At 41.0% G+C, this 17,479-nt stretch overlaps 2 long non-coding RNA genes across 6 annotated transcripts in view; one reads left to right on the top strand and one right to left on the bottom strand.

Annotated features, from left to right (window-relative positions):
* Nucleotides 1–3,037: 3,037 nt before the first annotated feature.
* LOC120373638 lies at nucleotides 3,038–9,028 on the top strand. 4 transcript variants are annotated; one of them, XR_005585617.1, is made up of 4 exons: nucleotides 5,829–6,065; nucleotides 6,818–6,988; nucleotides 8,642–8,754; nucleotides 8,868–9,028. It is a non-coding gene; the product is annotated as an uncharacterized LOC120373638 (long non-coding RNA). The 4 variants fall into 4 exon arrangements; XR_005585619.1 differs by lacking the exon at nucleotides 8,642–8,754 and adding an exon at nucleotides 8,548–8,610 and having other exon boundaries at nucleotides 8,828–9,028; XR_005585618.1 differs by lacking the exon at nucleotides 5,829–6,065 and adding an exon at nucleotides 3,038–3,085 and having other exon boundaries at nucleotides 8,642–9,028.
* A 4,357-nt stretch (nucleotides 9,029–13,385) lies between these two features.
* The window catches only part of LOC120373637, a 32,310-nt gene continuing 28,216 nt past the window's right edge, over nucleotides 13,386–17,479 (bottom strand). For both annotated transcript variants that reach the window (XR_005585615.1, XR_005585614.1), the window contains exon 4: nucleotides 13,386–13,496. This is a non-coding gene — a long non-coding RNA (uncharacterized LOC120373637). The remainder of the gene's footprint in view (nucleotides 13,497–17,479) is intronic.

Here is a 17,479-nt window from a genome sequence, read left to right as displayed (position 1 = left end):
GCCCCTCAACCCTGGGGCCCCGCTACCAGCGCCGGAGCACGGATATCCGAAGTGCCGCCTGGAGAGTACATGCCCCACAAATCGGGCCGCACTGGCTAAAGCCGGCCCTGTCCCTAGCCCCTAGCCCCTGACTTCCAGAGCCTGGAACTGGATGACAGGGGATGGATTACTTGATAATTGCATGTTCTGTTCATTCCCACTGAAGCACCAGACATTGGCCAGTGTCAGAAGACAGATACTGACCTAGGTGGACCATTGGTCTCACCCAGTGGGGCCGTTCTTAATGTTCTAATGATGCTGGAACTAGGTCTTAGAGTGTAAATACAAAAATCACATGGCACTAGGACATCAACAATCTAGATCAGGGATCAGCAACCTTTCAGAAGTGGTGTGCCAAGTCTTCATTTAGTCACTCTGATTTAAGGTTTCAGGTGCCAGTAATACATTTTAACATTTTTGGAAGGTCTCTTTCCATAAGTCTATAATATATAACCAAACTATTGTTGTATGTAAAGTAAATAAGGTTTTTAAAATGTTTTCAGTATAAAAATTTTTTAGAGCTGATGAGCTCACTTCACAGAGAGAATGCTTGCTCAGGAATTGCAATACTACTAATAATAAAGTGTGTTAATAAACGGTTTCTAAGGACCTATGTCGTCTTGAACCAATGACAGCAGGTGCAAGCTGGGGACCTGATAGAAGATTTTTTCCATGTTATTCATTCCCATTTTGCTAAGAAAGGGTATCATTACTATTTGGAAATTTTCTTTAAGTGGGAAGATAAGATCATTCATTTTCAAAGGCAGAATGACTTTTAGATTTGGGATGCAATAGTCGATAGAAACCATTACAATTTGGGTGTCTTTAAAAAAATCAATTCAAAAGCAGGAACACAAATTAAGTACCCATCTTCTCATCTGAAAAGGCTATAAGGTTCAAAGACTTACAAATGCATTGCAATAGTCCATGTGGATTTTGTAATACTTATGCATGTGTTGCTAGCAAATGGAAAATGTAGGAAAGGAGCTGGATGCTTAAGTGATAAAAGTATCTGAGAACTCCACAGGAAGCTGTTTGCATTGAATAGTTACTATTCATGGGAATTCTGAGAAAAATCTCTCTTCTAAACTTTATCAGTAAGCTGAAAAATGAAATGAAAATTTTATCTGATTAATTTTGACTCATTTTCTGCTTGCAGCATTTCCATGAGCAGGTCACAAATGAATTTGTGAATCAAATTCATACAACGAATACTTCAATTTATTTAAAGTATATGGATTAAATGGAAACATTCTAACTATAAGGCCAGATCCTCACCTGGTATACATCAGTGTAGTTCAGGGTTTCTCAAACAGGGGTCGCTGCTTGTGTAGGGAAAGCCCCTGGCGGGCTGGGTTGGTGTGTTTACCTGCCCTGTCCGCAGGTCCAGCCAATCGTGGCTCCTACTGGCCGCGGATCGCTGCACCGGGCCAATGCCAATGCTTTCTCTACACAAGCGGCGACCCCTGTTTGAGAAACCCTGGTGTAATTTCATTGACTTCAGCGGAGCTATGCTGATTTATACCAGCTGAGCATCTGACCTAAGGAGAGTTGCCTGGTTGTTGTTGGTCATAAATAGTACTGTTTGTTTGTTTTTCCTTGATTGAGTGTGATAGCACTTCTGGTGCAACTTATTTCATGTGAAAATGTCACATTCAGTCTGTGGGAATAGTCACAGATACAACACTAAAGTTTCCTTCCCTCAAAACTGGATCAGTTGCATGTTCACAGCAGCAAATCCCAAAGGAGTGGGAACATGGCCAAAGCAAATGCACTTGATTGTATATTTGAACAAGTCTAGTTTTCAGAAATTTCTCTTGAAGTTTGAATATTGTGGTGGCAGGAACCCAAATTGACCAAGTCTTGTCTTAATCAAAAAAGGATATTTGAGATGGGACCATCTGAGGGGATATTTTGCTTGGGTTGTTTTGGTTCACTAAGGAGTGCAGTAGTATACGCAGCTTTGCTAAAATCTTCTCTCTCTTGGATTAAAGAAGGAGGATGTGAGGTTAAGTAATCTGAGAGAAAGGATTGAAGCCATAGGGAAAAATTGACTTCATTGATTTCAGTAGGTACTGGATCAAACTATGAGGGTACTGTGGAGTGTTATAATTGCACACTTTTACTTAAGTAAATAACGTAAATAAGAAAGCAAAGTGTGCTAGGTGATGTACAAAGTCGCTTCTCTGTAGAGTTTACAATCCAAATAGAACCCCACCTGGTATTCTGGAGGCACTGGTCATGCTCTGAGTGCAGTTTTACATTCAAAGCATGGATTCATAGAGCCTTTAATGCTCTTTGTCTGACATATTAATAGGGATGGTACACAGGGTTGAAATTCTGCATTCCTCTTATGTTACCTGTAAACAATGAATCCCATCTCCCGAAGTAGCCCCTAGTGTGAATTCATGGTGGTCACAGAGTTAGAGCTAGTCACTCTATAATGTGTATCAAATTATTTACTCTACATGTTTCACACTATATTTTGGCCTCTCTGGTCCTGAATTATTTGCTATCACTCTCTTCCTCCTTCTCCCAATACATTCAAATAGCTTATAGAGCTGGATAAGTAACAACTGAATATGCATGAATGTTGTTTTCATTGTTTCTCTTGCTCTAATTAGAAAGAGTGACAGAAAGAAGTGCCATCCAAGGAGAAAGCAAAATATTCTGTCTTACAGAAAGAGATCATTGGTTCCCCCCACTCCCTCCCCCATAGTTTCTTATAGTACTTTAACTTTATTTCTTGTAATAATTGTTGAAAGCTAGGCTGGGGAATACATTATATGCAGATATTATGTAATGTTTTTATTTTTACGTTGTATAATGTAAAACTTCTCCAATAGCTGTAGATGAGCAATATTTATTAGAGACAGTGACATCAATCTAAGATTGATGATGACTATCTATCAAGGGAGACACACATACTAAAGTAAATAATGTCTGTCCTAAGACCAAGGAAGACTGAGCACATTGTACTGTGAAACGTTTCTTCTCAGAGCTCTGGAGCTGTGTCCAACATTCAGAAGACGTCAAGCTGCATCAGGTAGATATCTGAGATTCACACTGCACCAGAATCCACAACAGACCTTTATACCACCTGCTTTGTTCCACTTCAGAGTTTGTGGGGGTCAGAGGATGCCAATGGCAGGAGGGTGAGATAGGACTATGCAGTGCTCTGTGTTTAAGTAACATCATAATAAAAGCGATTAAGAACTTGAAGTATCCATTTATAATGTACTGTGATAAATAGCAGCATATGACTGTTGAATAACCGGACTGTTGGTGAACTGGTAGGCAACATTTTCTTTTAACTCTGCAGAGGGTGATTGATGGTTGCTTCTACTTCTCCTAGTCAACTTGACAGCCACCATATGTGGGAAGGGGTGATGGGCTGTGACATGGGTATACTCTAGATCAGTAGTGGGCACCCTGTGGCCCGTGGACTGCACACAGCCCATCAGGGTAATCCACTGGCGGGTTGCGAGACAGTGTTTTCATTGACCGTCCACAGGCACAGCTGCCCGCAGCTCCCAGTGGCCGCGGTTCGCCGTTCCCAGCCAATGGGAGCTGCAGTGGGCTGGAGGGATGTGCTGGCCACCAGTGGATTACCCTGACAGGCCGCAGGTTGCCCACTACTGCTCTAGATGATACAGTCACAACAGTCAGAACTGTAGCAATGGAATGTACTTACCGAGTGGATCATAACATCTTTGAAATCTTCTCCCAGGCTTCATATCCACTAGGTGACAAACTATCTGCTTTTGCAACTCCATTGGTTTCAATAGAATTATGCCCTCAGAGAATTTGGCACTAGGCCTTTTTTACTTTAAACTTCCCACCCTTGCAACCACTGGTTCAACTCAGAGGAACAAAGTGAGTCCTAGCTACAGTGCTGGCAACGACTAATGTGTTTATCGCTTTGTCTAAAACTGCTCTGAGCAGGATGAGAAGACGCAGTAGCTAAAAAGTTGGTTGCTTTGCCCCTTGTCCACAATTTAGCTCTCCCTGATGTTACCAGCAGTGGAGCTGAGGCAGTACTAGTGACATAGGGTAATAAGGCTTGTCTACATTAAGGAAATGTGCATTGTTGTAATTACACAAATGAAGTCACACTGGAGAAACCCCTAAAGGCAGATGTACTAGATCAGCACAGATGGGGTTTACATAGTCACAGCTTAATTTGGTTGGTAACCATACACATTACGGTTTGGGGATTGCATAGCTATGTTATTGGAGTGAATTTCCATAATGTAGCCAAGCCCTTAGGGAAAATAGATTATTGGAGTGGTTCTCAACCTGGGGTCCAGGCCCTCCTGGGAGCTTCAAGCAGGTTTCAGGGGGGCCTCCAAGCAGAGTCAGCATTAGACTTGCTGGGGTCCAGGGTAAGAAGCCAGAGCCCCACTGCATGGGGCTGAAGCCCAGGTCCCTGAGCCCTACCACCCAGGGCTGAAGCTGAAGCCTGAGCAGTGTAGCTTTGGGGGGGCGGGGAGGGGCTGTGGCATGGAGCCCCAGGCAACTGCCCTGCTTGCTACTGTCTAACACCAGCCCTGGCTTTTATATGCAGAAAACCAGTTATTGTGGCACAGGTGGGCCATGGAGTTTTTATAGCATGTTGTGGGGAAGGGGAGAGGGAGGGAGAGGGGAGGCTCAGAAAGAAAAAGATTGAGAACCTCTGGATTATTGTACCCACAGCCACTGAGTGTCCCTTGGCTTCTGGAAGCAACCATTTAAACAAAAGCTGCCCACTAGGAATAAATACACATTGAAAACTGGTACCGTAGTTGTAATTTTTTTTCTCCAAAAAGTGGTGCAGATAATTAAATCTTAACCCCCTTAAATGCTAAAGCTTTGGGGGGAATTGACTTTGTAAGTGTTAAGATACAATGCTAAAATACTGAGTTAAGATACTCCCATGCCTTTGACATTCTTCTTCTTCTGTATTATATTGTATAATCCTGCATACTGAATACAAGGACTCTGCTTCCTATTAGGGTCTGAATATATTTAGCATGCAGAATGGCACCACTAGTAATCGGAGTAAGCAGCTAAAGAAAATGAACCATACAAGAATTTACATTTTCTGATAATTTAGGTAGCCCTAACTGAATTAGCATTTAGGAAGAACATACACTGTAGTAACCAAGGCAGTAGTTAATTTCAATGCTTTACTGCCTTGGCAATGAAAATCCTGGCAAATTAATTTCTATAATGCTTGAGAAAAGTTTCACTTTCTTTCTCCTTCACATTTAATGAACGTTGAAAATTTACATTAAGGTATTAAGAGCTATATAACTACGTCAGCATGTAACTGGTGGACCCAATGCAGACTTGGCTACTGATACAGGAACATCAACTTTCTGTGTCCTTTTAAAAGGAAGTCTACAAAGAGGGTAACAGCATTTTCTTGGTGATACTATTAATTTAACTGACACATCTCTAATGGACAAATTCAATCCATTTCTGTTTGTTTTTTTTTAATGATCTTCGGTTCTACTCAAGACTGGTGTTCACAACAAAATTATTTAAATCTTGAAGTGACAAACATTTTTATACTTACTTTAATATGAGCAAAAAGAACAGGAGTACTTGTGGCACCGTAGAGACTAACACATTTATTTGAGCATAAGCTTTCGTGGGCCACAGCCCACTTCATCAGATGCATGGCTCATAATTTCGTTTCTCTCTCATTTAGGAACAGAGCATAGCTCAGAGGGAGAGTATAATACAGGAAATGCGTGCCTCTTTATGTCTCGACTTGTTCCTAACCCAGCAGATGTGATAATCAGGGAAGCTAGAAAAAAATGAAAAGGCCTACACATATGCAGCCATCGGGGCAAAAAAGGCAATGATAGAATGGCAACAAGTGTCAGTGACACCTGAACCCAGGTGGCCCAAGTTATGTATTGGTGATGGAGATGGATAGAGAGGAAGCGGAAGGATATGCAGAGCCAATGGTGACTACGTGAGATGTACTGCAGCACTTAGGAAGGCAACAGTGGTGTATAGAAATGGAAGGACTAGAGGTGAGGTACATGGAGATCTAGGTGCTACCATAAGATAAATAATAACAGTCGGTGTTTGGTGTAAACAAACAGGGATTGTTTTAATTGTAATATCTAATTTTTATATAGCATTTTTTATCCACAGATCTCAAAGCATTTGACAAAAGAGTTCAGTATCATCATTTCCATTTTACAAATGGGGAAACAGGTACTGGGAGAGAGAAGGGACTTGCCCAAAGTCACCCAGCAAGCCATTGGCAGAGCTGGGAATAGAGCCCAGGTCTCCTGATGCCCAGCCCTCTGCTCTAGTCAACGTTGTTTTCCCAAGGCATTATGTTCTGCTGGCATACATCTGAAACAGTAAATCCAGTGGGTGCAGATTTAGGGCAAAATCTTCCTCCCCTTACACGGTCCCATTGTATCATTATGCACAGACAATGTAGTCTAGAATTCCTCATGAAACCTCTCAGTGCACAAAAGGGAAAAGCTAGACTTTTACAGGCATTGAAATCTTTGGTTTAGGACACCTTATGATAATGGTGTTAATAAACTTGTTATTATTGATGGGTCAATCTGTGCTGAAGCAGATAGACCCATTCCTCTTAACTAACTTTTTTTAACATAACCCAAACCTAATAAGTGTTATAACTGTAACAATGTGCTATATGTTAATCCTATTGGTGAACTACACCCACACACCTAATTTAATTTGGAAGGCTCCGTTCAGGATGTGCCAGTAATTTAACTTAGTAAAAATGTATTATGTCTTTCAGACTTGGAGAGGATGTTTCCCTCTTGTCAGTGGGCAAGTTACTCGGGTGAAAACAGTGGCCAGAAATTTGTCCCGCACAGTTGGTATATCTGAAGATTTAAGGTGAAATCCTGGCCCCATTGAAGGCAATGACAAAACTCTCTTCCATTGATGAATAAATGACTTCAAAGAGGTCAGAATTTCACTTTTTAGTTTCTTATTCTATCTCCACACATAAAACCCATTCCACCAAAACTTGAATTGTATTTTTCTGCCCATGCTATGGTACTGCATAGCCAAACTTTTATTGCTGATATCTCAAAGCATGTCCTTATTATCAGAGATAAAGAGAGGGACTGAAGTGTTTTCCCAAATATCACACTGAATGATTCATGGTAGACAATTAAGAATCTATGTGCTAGGGTTTCTAAATAGGACTGCTGTCAAAGGAGGATATTAAAAAAGCCAAACAAACCTTAATTCCAAACTTCTAATTAATGTATGTTTTATTTATGCATATAAATCCTGAATTATTTATAGGGACCTAAATAAATAATGAAAACTTATATGCATACTATTATCTTAACACTGAGATTGGTTAGAGAGTCCTTTGACAAAAGACTCTGAAGACTAAACAAAACAGCTGAAAGGAAGCAGTTTAGGCCTAGAATTAGCTGTAGCTGCTTAGTTATTACATATCAGCACTGACTGAGCAAGTTTTGCTCACAATTTGAAAGAAAATCAGTGTTGCCAACTCTCATGATTTTATCATAAGTCTTGAGATATTTGGTGTTTTCTTGAAAGCCCCAGACCACACCTCTGAAGTTACATGAATCCAACAGAACTTCAGCTTTCACTTAAAACAAAAAGTGTGTTTCTACCTCTCATGGTTGTGGAAATAACCTGGAAATAGTGACTCTTAATGGTTTGCAGGGCCAGCTCTACTGTTTTTGCCGCCCCAAGCAGTGCGCCGAACTGCCACGGATGGCGGGAGCAGTCCCTGTGCCCTTAGGGCTGCACGCGCATTTCCATAGCGGTGGCAATTCAGAGGCAGTTTCTCTCTTCAGTGGGAAGACAGAAGCTGCGCCGCAGGGGACAGCTGAACATAGAAGCTGCCGCCGAATTGCCGCCACGGTGGAAACATGCGAGCCGCCCTAAAGGCACACGGACTGCTCCCGCCATCCACGGCGGCAATTCGCGTGCTGCTTGGGGGCAAAAACACACGGACTGCCGCCCCTTGCAGATTGCCGACCCAAACACCTGCTTGGGATGCTGGTGCCTGGAGCTAGCCCTGATGGTTTGAGAGCAGAACGAAATCAAAAGAACTCAGAATATATTACTTTACATATAAGGAGATTTTAAAAGTAATCTCTTGACCTTATAAGGGCCTCACTCATGATTTTTGAGTGATCAGGGTTGACAACACTGGAAAATACTTCTTTTCAGAGTAAGACTGACACTCAGAAAGGGGAACCGATGTATTAATAGTACTGTTACCATTGCTGCGTTTAAGTACACAGAGCATAACAGGTCTTTTCAGACTAAGATGAACTTTATCTTACTGTAAGGTAAAAACAGGGAGAAGAGAACACAAGTATTAAAAGGTGGGCGGTTAAGCAATGGCCTAACTCTGCTCCTGTTGAAGTCGATGGTCAAACTACCGTTACCATAATGGTAAAAAAAAAATGACTTTAGTGGCAGCAGAGTTTGGCCATTGAGTGTTTTTGAAAATCCCACCTTAACTTTCCACAGGCACAATTCTGAAGTTAATGAATGGTGAAGGTGCACAGAGCTACACAAGTCTGGCTCCCATGGGTAAGCAGTGCGTGTATCTCTTCTGTAACAGGCTGCCACAAACTGACCTTGGCTTTAGTGCACGGACAGAATGTTGAGAAGTTTGAAGAGGCAGCACACAGAAAATAAAAGGCATCGGCTTTGTAGCTATGACACAAGAAAAAGGTATATTATCATAATAGCTTACAACAGACCAGTTCTTATGTTCTAGCATTTTCCTTTCTCCCCTCCACCTCAGGCTGCCTTCTGGTTTACACGGACTTTTCTTTTGCTGGCAGCACCCCATTCCGGCTCAGAACAATCCATATGTCTGTTCTCCTTCGTCCAGATGTCCCTGCTCTTGGATGTAATCCCAGCTTCTGCATTTCTAGCTGAAAGAGAATTTCTTTTATGTCTCCTAAAAGCTGTTGTTGCTCTTGACCTTTCTAGTTTCTGGATAATTATTCCTCATTATTCTGTGATCTTGAGTATGGGCAATTTAAAAAAAAAAGCATTTCCCATCCCACTCTTCTTTGAAGTGTAACTGACTTCAGTGGTTGCCTATCTGGGTGTCTCTCTATTTGGGGAAAGGTCACATAAAGTAGAAGACACATATGCAGCTCTTATCCTGTTCAGGTGAATCCATGGCTGCTAACTTCCACATTCAAGGGAAATCACAGTTAATTTCAGACTAGGCATTTTACATGTCCAATAAAGCTCTCTATTGATTGATTTCTCAGCAATATTGAGCATCCAAAAGATGAGCAATCTAGTCCAGGTAAATGATTTCTGAGGAGGGTTAACTTCGTATCATCTTTATTAAGAGACTAAGATTTCTATATAGACTCCTTTTTCATATAAACCAGATCAGGAACTCTTCCAGATTCAAAGTTCCCATATGTGGGGTTTTGAAACCTAAGACCAAATGAGCCTTAAATCTCTGTGTTGTTTAATTTGATCATTTAAATAGCCAACCATTTTATAGATGGCTGTTTTTCTAGTGTTTTTCACATTGTCCTTAAATTTGATTGAGGTGCTGCTTGGAAAAAGTGCTGAGCTGACTGAACTGTGTGTTTTGATTGTAGTTTTAAAGAGGTGCTGAGAGCTTGTGTCAAAGCTGAATCCCCTCTCTGTCACTCAGAGTGCAGAATGTAGGGGCCTGCAAGGATTCTAAAAAGTAATACTCCAGGCTTGTATTAAACTCCCAAGGTTACAATTTTTCCTCTGACCTTGGCTTGGTAAACACTGCCACCACCCAAATACGCGTGCAAAAGAAACCAAATAAAAACCACCCTTGGACCTAGGAAGGAACACTTGGGAATTCCTCCCTGTGGGGTACCCTCAAGCCCTCCATCCCCGCCCCCCACCTGGGGAAGAGCTGAGAAAGAAAACAAAGGAAATTAGCTGCCATCAGCTAATCAAACAACATGCACAAACCTCTTAGGACACCAAAAATCCAATCCTGTTCTTAAAAAAGAGGGGAAAAAATTAAAAACAAAAAGGGGAAAAAAATACATCTGGAACTTAGGCTTTTGCTAGATTTTAAAGGAACCATTCCAAAAAGTAAGCACCCAAACTAGCTTTCTTTGGGGTTCAACGTAAAGGTTACAAGCAAACAAAAACATCAGGGGTTAGCACAGAGGAGATCCACAAGCCAAAATAAAAAATAAACCTGATTGTGTCTAACTAAACATTCCCTATCCAAATAATTTCTTCTAGGTATGGAAGATGAATTTTCATACCTGGTTCAAGCCTTACACAGCATGCTGCTCCATGTCTCCTTTCCGGAGAACAACAGAAAAAAGGAAAGTTTTTTTTCCCAAATTTAAAAGTTCTAGTCTTCCCATTGGCTCCTTTGGTCAGGTGTCCACTCCTTTTCTTTTACCTGTGAGCTTGTTAATTCTTTACAGGTAAAGCAAGCAGAGAACAGACATCAAGAGGAAGTTTACAGCTAACTGGCTGGCTGGGTGTTCATAAAAGGGGACGATCCTCCCCTCCACATGTACACACACTTCATTTATCACAGCTTGTGTATAGGCACTTTGTAGTATTCTGAAACAAAAGAGTATTTCTTTTTAAATTAAAGATAGGGTGAAATCCTGGCCCCACTGAAGTTGATGGGCATTTTGCCATTGACTTCAATGGGCCAAGTATTTACCCTATGTTTTTAAGGCTATCACACTGTCTACACTAGATGCAAAATCATGTTTTAGAGCAAGTTTTCAAAACCACCTATAGTTCTAGGCTATACAGAGTCTACTTCATTAGCAGTCTCTCCCTGATTCTCCTTCCTTCCCCTGTAGAAATGGATATTTTTTAAAAAAATAGGGATATTAAAGATTCAGTCCTTCCTTGGAGTAATTCTTTTGAATTAAAAAAAAATGTAATAAACTGATGCACTGCACATAGTGTTTAGAATAAAAGCCAAATGTCTTTATTCAGCTAATGTGATCCATTCTTGAAAGAGCCCTTTGTGCTTCTCCTCATGTGTCAGCATTAATCACTGATGGAGTGACAATACTTGCAAATTAGTCCATGGCTGCTACTTAGTAGGGCTGCATGAGTCAAATTATTAATTTGCCAATAGTACAAGGATAGGTCATATCAGTGATCAGGCTTCCCCAGTATTCTGTTGCCCATTCCTTTGACTGCTGCTGTCAGCAGAAAGCAGTAATTGCTGATCAGTGCCCATAGCATTAGCTTGCCTTGCCGAGCCAGCAGATCAAACATGTTCTCTGATTTGCACCCTGCCATGGAGGTACTCTGCTGCCACTGTCCCATTAAATAACACTCCACCCTTGGTGGTCTCCAAATGCACTGGGATACTAACAACTGCCAATCTCCAGCAAGAATTTCTTGAAGGTCTTTGTACTTGGAGGTGAGGGGATTATGATGCTATTCAGACCCCCTAAAACAACATATGTTACAAGTCCCCAGACTTGCAGAATGGGAAAGGAGCAGGCTAATTGCCCAGCCTTGAAGGAGTGGGCTAGCCATGGTCTGTGCTCATCACACTGTCCTTTCTCTTCATCCCCTTCCTGTTGATAGCTGGAGACAATCCAGTTGGTCATGCAGCCTGGAAACTCTATAACTGAGGCAGTTGTGATGCTCAGTGCTGCTTCGGCTAGTTCTGTTATCTACGGTTTTTTTCATCATTTTCACAAACATCATGCTGGAACTGGGCACTAGCAATAGGGCACTAGAAATGCAGACAGACACAAGCAGGTTCCCATCCCTTCCCATAGTTTATTTTGCAGGAAGGGACGAGGAAGATAGGAGGTGTTAAAATCACAATCTGGATCCACTAATATTTTACCTGTGGATGTGACTCTGGTTTCCTTTGTGTTTAAGGTCAGCATTCCCATACCAGCTGCATATTGTTAAACTGCATGATAAGTAGCGAGGTATGTATGGCACATTTTCCAGCATTTACTGTATTTGGTTTTATTTCAAAAGCTGAAGACCCCTCAACACCGTAACCTATACTTTTTAGTTGGCAGTTCCTGCTACTTATAAAAAGCATACCAAGAAGCTTGTGCACACTTCTTCTATTATACCAGGAGATCTTATGATGTCCTCACATGCACACTTCCATGTAAGAGAGAAGCCACTATATGCCTTATAGAAAATAAAAATGGAAAAAGTCAACAATACTGGCCCTGTAATTACCTGCAAACAATCACATTGCCCTCCTTCGGATCCTTCTTTAAAACTTATCTCGGCTGTGCAAAACACTGACTGCAGCTGGTGTGCTGGGATCACTTTTTATCGTGCTACCCATAATTAACTCATTGTCACACTATGTTCCTCCCCGTGTGTTGTACCTAACCATTGTCTCTTGTTGCATAGATTGTCAGGTCATTTGAACAGGGGACCATATTTTTGTTATTTGCGCATACAATTCCTAGCAAAATGAAGTCCTAATCTTGGATTGGTGGGATCCAGGCACTGTCAGAATAGAAATAAATGAGGAATACTCCACACTTTTGTGGTTCTGGCCAATTCCTAGTGCAGAGTTCCCCAGTGTTTTACAAAGTGTCATTTATTTGTCAGTATTAAATTGTGCAAAATCATTCAAAAGACATGCTGGGATCAGGACAGTAAAAAGTCTGCAGCAGCTGTATTTTAAGATATCTGGAGCAATTTGATCCATCGCTACACATTAGATGACAGGAATGAAGATAGAGAGACTTCATCTGTCAGGCAGACAAATCAGCAGGTACTGAAAAATATAACAGAAGAAGTGACGGTACAAATGGAGGTGTGCATGAGTCACCCCTGATTTATTTTCATTTGGATCCTTTTTTTCTCTGCTCTTTTGGGGCATTTGCTCACAGGTAATTGGGTGAAAATATCTTTTCAAACTTTAAATGCTAGGAATAAGTCATACAAGGATTTTGTTTTTGACCACTGAAAAATAAACTAAGGATGAGTTGTCTGATTTCCAGCTGGTGGCTACTGCTTTATACATCTGTCCATGCTCATCTAGCATGTTGCAGACATGTATCTTCTTATCTTTGATCTCCCCCCGCACACACACTTCTCCTGCCAATCTGTTATTCCAGGGAACAAATTTTGTCTAACCGTATAAGAAACATGCTAAAGAAAGAAACACATTGATTTCCATTTCCTGTTCAAGGATTCACTAGCAAAATCTGGTACTTGTTGCAAAAGTAGGAAAGGTGATCCTATAAGAACATTGAATTTTGAAAAGAAAGCAGAGGCATCAATCACATGCAAATAATACTTTAAGTAACTTTAGTTAGTTGTTTTAATTCATGTTTTACTAAAGGTTTTGCAGTTGGTTTGAGTAAGTACTCACAATATCAATATTCAGCTCAAGCTTATCCTAACCACACATAGCTCATGTGTCTTCATAGCTGGGCTACAACCTCAAAAGAAGGGTCTTGTCTGGCTTCTGTTTGGACCTTGAATCAGAAAGGGCAGAGAAGTTAAAAATAATGAAAATTAATGAAGTAATGTTAACCAAATCTCCAAACCAACAACACACTCTGATTAAGTTTGGCTTGAGCATATGAGCAAAAGTTTGGGGCTTGATTACCCTTGGCTTGTTTTCTTAGGGGCATAATGAGTAGTAAAACACCTTCCCTCTTCTGTTATGGCTCACATGGGCTCCATGGGTACCCCTCTCCCCCACCCAGAGCAGATAAGTAGGGAGGTGAAAGGAATGGGGAGAGCCTTGGCTGGGCTGGCACTGGACTCATAATTTGCTGCTGCTATAGATCCCCCTGGATCGAGGCAAGGGAACAATTCCATGTGTTGTCTTACCCACAGGGACCATGGCAAAGACATAATCCAGCCCTAGTCAGTGGGAGGTCTGAGTGATCAGCAATATTGATTGTGAGACTGTCAGAGCCGGCATGTGCTACCCTAAGAGTCCATTCACCCTGTGGAGCCTCATTCAATACTAATTTATGCTCCAATTTGACTGCATTGATTTTAGTGGGATTATTCCTCTTTTACATCAATGTAAGAGGAGAATTAGGCCCCGGAACTTTGTTTTTCATAATTCACTTGCTGTCACACATCCCCTTGCTTCAGTGTCTTCAGTAATTATTAATGGCAATGCGAAAGCCCTCATTTCTTTTCCCCGCTGCTGCTGCGTCCACCACTTGATGTTAATACAGGTCAGTATGTGATGTTGCTCCTATAGCTTTGCAACCGCTTTCTTTCAGCAGTCAGCTTCCTGCTGTGAAGCTAATCAATCTTTAGCCTGTTGGGGCAAGGGGCCCCATTTCAGAAAAATCAAAGAATGTTTGCCTTTGACATTTAATGAGTTGTAACTCTCACACCCTGAAACAGAGCTAATAGTTGCAGAACCTATTTCTGCGGAAAAATCAACGCAAGAGCCTATTTAGGACAAGGAAAAGGCTATTTGGTCTAACCTGGATGCTATGCTCTGGATGATCTCAGTCCTGTTTTTTTTTTTTTCTTTTTTCTGTTACTGATTTTATTCTGGCTGCTTCAAGGGACTTGCATAGGAAAGGGAAGTGTGCTAGGGCCTTCATACATAGCCTGACCAGGTAATTAAAGGGTCAGTTAACCTTATAGGCTGCACCTGGAGGAGAACAACTATAAAAAGGATTTTACAAAATTCTGATTTTATAGGATTTCTTTCCTGATTTCAAAACTAACATATTCCGGAATTATTCACCACTCCTAAGCCGATATATAAGAATAGCTCTCAAATTGATTTTACTATTAGCCAACATTTTCAGTTAAATGATATGAAAAATTACATTTGACCAGCTTTATCCATGAATATGATTCAACTTGATAACCTATGTCAGAGATTTGTGACGTCCTTACTAAGTCTGCATAATATAACTGTTTCCCATGGAATTGCTCTACTAGTCTATCATATAGCTATCACCATGGTATCTGTCCACATACTAATTATTGTGTCATCCTTACTCCTGTGGAGCTGTATCTTACAAGTCCTGTAGATCCATTGTCCCCTCAGGGGACTTCACACAAAGTAACTTTCTAGTCAATGTGAATAAGAATGGGAGAGTCCAACCCAGTGTTGGCATCCCAACCTGTATTTTTAAAGTGAATTTTAGTGTTGATGGAAGGTGTTCTAGGAATGGAACTTTTTCTCTACCTACAGAACAGGCACAGCATGGACAGTGGTAAAGGCATGCTTTCCCTGCCTCAAACTTGTCCTAGAGGGAACTCTTTTTTGGGTAATTCCAAACTCTTTAATTCCACAGCTAGCTCTTATTTCCTTTCTAAGACCGAAATCAAACAATCAGTGTGACTAAAAATGTATCTAAGTATTACAGATATTACTGCAAAGGAGAGACACGTGCATTTTACAAACCATGGCCACCGTTCTGCAGTCTGATGCACCAGGTCATGAGGATACAGCTTCAGGACTAGAGACTACAAAGGCCAGCATATACTTTTAGTCACAGCACTGAGTAAATGGTGGCGTGTAAACGGCACCATTCCAGGAGTAGCCTTGGGAGGTACTGTGTCTCAGACACCCCACTGAGTTACAGTTCTACATCCTCTTGCCCCTTGCTTCAGGGGCTGCTGGCTGATACCAGCAGCAAATGATGACAAGCTTGTTTGGCCATGTTGGCTGTTGCTCAAGGGGGCGGAGTGAGGGTTTACACAATGTCCAGGACGCCGGCATTGGTTTAAGAGGGATTCTCACTCTCCTGTGCGAGTGTTTGATCCAAGTCAAAATCTAGCCTTAAATTATATACCCTCTGAGACTATAGACAAGAATCTTTTAAATGGTTTCCACTGCAGTTGTCCCACTAATTATCCAGACTCCCATGTAAGTGTAACCTGGGAGTACTGCACATTGGCAGCCCCATGAAAAAATTACCTTGGAATGATCAAGTGAAAGGTTAGGACTGTTGAGTGGTTTAATCAATAATAGATGAGTTAGATGGACAGTATACTGTACTTCACAGTGCAGAATCAATAATACATTTTCATGCTCAACTTTTTAATCCTCAAAACAACTACATCAAAATATCTCATGCTAGACTGCCCCGGAAAACCAATAATAAAAAAGGTTCCCTCTTCCCTTTAGTAAAGCTTAAGGAACAAAATAATGAAATTGTTTATCAAACGATGGCACAAATCTATTATATAGCTACAGGAACTATTAAATGCAAAAACTTAGGTCAGGTTGTGAATTTAAATGCCCGAGTCTGGAAATGGACGAGTTAAGGTTCTCATTTTAACATTAACTCACATTGCATATATACAAATATTTTTTCATCATCAGTTAATCTGTTAAATGTACAAATTTCAGTAAAATTATACTCCCATTTATTTGTATTGTTGTAGTGCCAGTGAAGGACCAGGTGCCCATTGTGCTTGGTGCTGTACAAATATGGAACAAAAAGACAGTCCCTGGGCGATATTGTAGCTAATTTAAAGCTCTAAATAGTGCTTTAAGTTTATACATAAACCATTCACTCTGCTTCTCACGCTGGAAATAGAAATATTGCAGTAATAAGTAATACAATGGTGAAACATCATGTAGACTTTGCTATGATACCCATACAAATTTTATACACCAGTTTTTTGGCAGTGAACTCTAATAGCAGTTTTCTTTAAATTACCAGAGGATTGGCCTAAAAGACACAAAACTGTTTTTAATGTAAGCTGACCAAATTTCTATTTCAGGGTTAAAATAATCAGTTCTTCCTAGCTGAACCATATTGCTTTATGTTTGCAGCACTGCAGATCCCGCTGGACTCCTGCTACTGTTTTACTTTGTCATCAGTTATGTAATCTAGGCTTGCACCAACTCCATCTTTATTAGCTTGTAACTCATTAAATGAAGAAGTAAAAACAGATACAAAATATTGAAGCCCTTTCCTACTCTGTGAGAAGTTACCATCACTTGTAAGATCTGCCTCCCCTTCTCCCCCCAAAGCTGCTGTGTCCAACTCTGGCAACTGTAAACATCTGGATGTGTTCTAACATCTGGTCACATACTTTGGACCAAAGACTGGGAGACAAAGTACGGAAACAAGTGGGGCGATGCCATTGTCCAGCTCCTCTGACTTTTTTCCTCCCTCCAAAGAAAGTATTGGCTTTACTACGTGCTAAGATTGGTTAGAAGAGCACCAATCTTGTTATTTACAGAGTGGCTGCTATCCTTTCAAGCAGACTTTAAAACCTGTTGGAGACAAATATTGATTCATAAGGATGAGGCTTTTCCTAATGGCCCATATGTACAATGGGCTGTTTGCTTATCAGATCTTGATGGTGGACACCTCCACAAAGGTATTGTTAGGCTGTAGGGATGAACTCCTGGCCCCATTAATGTCAGTGACAACACTCCCACTGACTTTATTGGGGCCAGGATTTCACCCTCATAGTTTACTCTTGCTGCAGCAGAACCTGTAGTCACAAACTC

The sequence above is a fragment of the Mauremys reevesii genome, linkage group 10 (genome assembly GCF_016161935.1).
Source record: "Mauremys reevesii isolate NIE-2019 linkage group 10, ASM1616193v1, whole genome shotgun sequence".
Lineage (NCBI taxonomy): Eukaryota > Metazoa > Chordata > Testudines > Geoemydidae > Mauremys > Mauremys reevesii.
The sequence above is the reverse complement of the archived record's forward strand: the minus strand, read 5'-3'. Positions and strand labels throughout refer to the sequence as shown.